Raw genomic sequence first — 5,165 nt, 5'->3', positions numbered from 1 at the left:
AATAGTATTCCATCACCAACAAATACCACAGTTTGTTCAGTCAGTCCCCAATTGAAGGACATCCCCATATTTTCCAATTTTTTTGCCACCACAAAGAGCATGGCTATAAATATTTTTGTACAAGTCTTTTTCCTTATGATCTCTTTGGGGTATAAACCCAGCAGTGGTATAGCTAGGTGAAAGGGCAGGCAGTCTTTTTTTTTTTTTTTTTTTTTTTTTTTTTAAATTTTAAACCCTTAACTTCTGTGTATTGATTTATATGTGGAAGATTGGTAAGGGTAGGCAATGGGGGTCAAGTGACTTGCCCAGGATCACACAGCTGGGAAGTGTCTGAGGCCGGATTTGAACCTAGGACCTCCTGTCTCTAGGCCTGGCTCTCAATCCACTGAGCTACCCAGCTGCCCCCCAGGCAGTCTTTTAATGCCCTTTGGGCATAGTTCCAAATTGCCCTCCAGAATGGCTGGATCAATTCCCAGCTCCACCAGCACTGCATTAATGTCCAAATTTTGCCACATCTCCAACATTTATCACTTTCCTTTGCTGTCATATTAGTCAATCTGCTAGGTGTGAGATGGCATCTCAGAGTTGTTTTGATTTGCATTTCTCTGAATATAAGAGATTTAGAACACTTTTTCATGTGCTTATTGATAATTTTGATTTCTTTATCTGAAAATTGCCTATTCGTGTCCCTTGCCCATTTATCAATTGGGGAATGGCTTGATTTTTTTTTTACAATTGATTTAGCTCCTTATAAATTTGAGTAACCTTTGTCAGAGGTTTTTGTTATAAAGATTTTCCCCCCAATTTGTTGCTTCCCTTCTAATTTTGGTTGTATTGGTTTTGTTTGTACAAAACCTTTTTAATGTAATGTAATCAAAATTATTAATTTTACATTTATAATATGATAATTCTAAAGTAATATTGTGGTCACTGATTTAAAAATATTACAGCTTAAGTCAAAATGATTCTTAGCAGCTTTATTTACAAAGAAGTGGAAAGAGTGAAAATGGAAAAATGTAGATAAAGAGACAGAAAGTACTGCCTAACTACAAATACCCTAAGTTTAATCCTGATGTCTCCAGACTGCAAATGCAAATCCAAAAGCAAATCTCACCATAATCCAAAGTCCTATTTAGGAAGCCAAAATCCAAAGAGCCAGGACACACTGAAGAATCGACCGAGAACCTTAAGTACACAGGAGGCTAAGACAGTCAAGAATCTCACCAGAACTCATGCTGAAGGGAGTGTCCCACCGAAGTTCCAATGAGCAGAGAGGGTCTCCTCACCAAAGAACCAAGGAAGGTATCACTCCACTCACCACCGCAAGCTGAGGCAGGATCCAGGGAAAGAGTCTCCTCCTCCAGTCTGGCTCACCAGTGCAGAGAGAATGACTGAATCCTATAGCTGGCCTTTTTAAAGCAGTTTTCTCAACATCACTTCCTATAGCTCCCCACTTCAAAGTCTTTCAATTTGCCTAGAACTGCCGAGGTGGGGTAGGATGAGTTTGGTGGGGCAGCTTACTCTAGTACAGTGTACCCAAACTTTTTTGGCCTACCGCCCCCTTTCCAGAAAAATATTACTTAGTGCCCCCTGGAAATTATGAAACTATTTATTGAACTCAGAATAGAATGTAATATAAAAAAAGTGTGGCCATCACTGCTTCCCTGGATTGCTACAGCACCCACCAGGGGGTGGTAGCGCCCACTTTGGGAATCATTGCTCTAGTAAGTGACTTGCAACTCTCTTATTTAGTGTCAAAGATCCTTTAAGTTCTTGATTTGTTTAGCTAAAAATAGACAGGGGGAGAGTTAATCCTATCTTCATAGAAGTCCCTTGATTTGTCTAAACTATCTCACATTATTAATATCTCCATCCTACTTGACCCCTTTGCTGTCTTTGATATTGTCAGTTCTCCTCTTCTCCTTGATACTCTTCTTTCTGCCTTCATGACATGACCCTCTCCTGACTCTCCTCCTAATTATCTAATGATATATAATAATGGGGGGTACACATGGCAAGCTCCATTCATTCTAAGTTCCAAAATGCTAGCTGTCAATCATTCTGCTTTTCATATTGCAATGCCAAATGACATTACACTAATCATTCCTTTTCAATCTTTGTTTCTGTTTCTTCCTCCAGGTCATAACCACCAAATACGATTATCTCCCAAGACTCTGGACTGGGGCTCTCTATACTATTTCCCTTGGTGATATCATTAGCATTGGCAGATTCAACAATTATCATCTCTATTCAGATAATTATCATATTTATTTGTCCCAATATAACCTCTTTCCTGTACTCCATTCTTTCATCTCCAAGTGTCTATTGGACATCTGGAACTTGATATCCCACAGACATCTTAAACTCAACTTTTCCAAAACTTAACTCATTAAATTTTCCCTAAAGACCCCAACTTTTCTGTTACTGTCAAAGGACTCACCATTTCCCCAGCCACCCAAATGAGGTATTATAAGTATCTCACTTTCACTACCCATATCCAGTCAATTGCCGAGTCTTGTTTCAACCTTCAGAACATCTCTCCATACACACACACACACACACACACACACACACACATATACACCTTCTGTCCTCTGACAACTGCTACCACTTGGGTGCAGGCTCTCCTTACCTTCCTTTTGGAATATTATAATAGCCTGCTGGTTGATCTCCCTATCATGAGTCTTTCCCCAATCTAGTCCATCTTCTATTCTGCTACCATATTGATCTTCTTAAAGCACAGGTCTGATCATGTCACACCCCACCCCATTTAGTAAATACTCCATTGTTTCCTTAATATCTCTAGAACCAAATATAAAATCCTCTACCTGGCATTTGAAGTCCATCATCCTCTGTCCCCTTCCTACTTCACCAGTATTCTTATACCTTATTCCCTTCCATGTACACTACAATCCAGTGACACTATCTTTATTGTTCCCCAAACAACTCTTTCTAACTTGGGCCATTTTCAGTGGCTGTCTTTCATTCCTGAAACTCCCTCCCTCCTCAGTTCTGCTTCCTAGCTTCTCCAGTTTCCTTCAAGTCTCAGCTTAAGTTGCAAAAAGCTTTTTTCTGAATTCTCTAACAGAGGACTTTGCATGTTGTTTCCTCTATTAGACTGTGAGTTCTTTAGAAGCAGGGACCTTTTTTGGCCTGGTTTGTAGATAACTTCAGTGATTGTGACCATGATATTCCCAACGATCCATTGCTGGGTATAAAACAGGTTTCTAGTAATGCTTACTAACTATTTGTCGACTTGATTTGGTGGGTCCTAGGGATGGGAGTCTTCTTGGTAGACTGGGTTTTGGGACATTCAGCAGAACTGTGGCTGCCTTTTGGAGCAGCTGCTAGAATAAGCTGTAGGATTTGTTTCTCTTTGAATACCACTAGAGCTTGCTGGAAGACAGCTAGGTTGCCCCAGACTACAAATGGGTCATCATTTGAATGGGCTCTTAAATTGTTGTTATGGCTCTTGCTTTGTGATTGGGAGCTTAGAGGTCCCCCTGTGGTGATGCCAGGAGCAGCACTTTACTCACTTAGCCCACTACTTATATGTTGGTCATGTGAGTCCTTGCTAATACCAGTCACTTCTTTGGATGAATGCTGTGGAAAGACTCTTTATTTAGGGTCCTCCTACCTTCATCATCTGTTAAGTTTATTTGGCTTAACACCTTTAGGAAAGCAGTCTCATTGAGAACTGGAATAGCCTCTTTTTTTTTTTTTTTTTTTAGCCTTTTTAAAAAAAAAAACAAAAAACAACCTTATCTTCTGTCTTAGAATCAATACTAAGTAAGTATTGGTTCCAAGGCAGAAGAGTGATAAGGTTAGGCAATTGGGGTTAAGTGACTTGCTAAGGGTCATACAGCTAGAAAATATCTGAGGCCAAATTTGAACCCAGAACCTCTTGTCCTTAAGCCTGGCTCTCAATCCACTTAACCACCTAGTTACTCCCTGGAATAGACTTTTTTTTAAAATTTAAACATTTATCAATATTCATTTTTAACCTGTTTACATGCTTCATGCCCCTACTTTCCCCTTCACCCCCTCACTCTCCCCCCACCCATGGCCGACGCACATTTCCACTGGTTGTAACATGTTTCTTTATTCAGGGCCTATTTCCAAATTGTTGATAGTTGCATTGGTGTGGTAGTTTCAAGTCTACATCCCCAATCATGTCCACCTCAACCCATGTGTTCAAGCAATTGTCTATCTTTGTTTCCTCTCCTGCAGATCTTCCTCTGAATGTGGGCAGCGTTCTTTACCATAAGTTCCTCAGAGCTGTCTTGTGTCATTGCATTGTTGCTGGTACAGAAGTCCATTACATTCGATTTTACCATAGTATATCAGTCTCTGTGTACAATGTTCTTCTGGCTCTGCTCCTTTCACTCTGCATCAGTTCCTGGAGGTCTTTCCAGTTCACCTGGAACTCCTCCAGTTTATTATTCCTTTTAGCACAATAGTATTCCATCACCAGCATATACCACAATTTGTTCAGCCATTCCCCAATTGAAGGACATACCCTCCTTTTCCAGTTCTTTGCCACTACAAAAAGCGCAGCTATAAATATTTTCATACAAGTCTGTTCATCTATGATCTCTTTGGGGTACAAACCCAACAATGGTATGGCTGGATCAAAGGGCAGGCATTCTTTTATAGCCCTTTGAGCATAGTTCCAAATTGCCAGCCAGAATGGTTGGATCAGTTCACAACTCCACCAGCAGTGCATTAATGTCCCAATTTTGCCACATCCCCTCCAACATTCATTACTCTCCCCTTCTTTCATTTTAGCCAATCTGCTAGGTGTGAGGTGATACCTCAGAGTTGTTTTGATTTGCATTTCTCTAATTATTAGAGATTTAGAGCACTTTCTCATGTGCTTATTGATTTCTTTACCTGAGAATTGCCTATTCATGTCTCTTGCCCATTTTTCAATTGGGGAATGGCTTGATTTTTTTATACAGTTGATTTAACTCCTTGTATATTTGAGTAATTAGACCCCTGTCAGAGTTTTTTGTTATAAAGATTTTTTCCCAATTTGTTGTTTCCCTTCTGATTTTGACTACATTGTTTTTGTTTGTACAAAAGCTTTTTAGTTTAGTATAATCAAAACCATTTAATTTGCATTTTGTAATTTTCTCTAACTCTTGCTTGGTTTTAAAATCTTT

The sequence above is a fragment of the Gracilinanus agilis genome, chromosome 2 (genome assembly GCF_016433145.1).
Source record: "Gracilinanus agilis isolate LMUSP501 chromosome 2, AgileGrace, whole genome shotgun sequence".
NCBI classification, from domain to species: Eukaryota; Metazoa; Chordata; class Mammalia; order Didelphimorphia; family Didelphidae; genus Gracilinanus; species Gracilinanus agilis.
Note: the sequence above shows the minus strand (reverse complement) of the source record.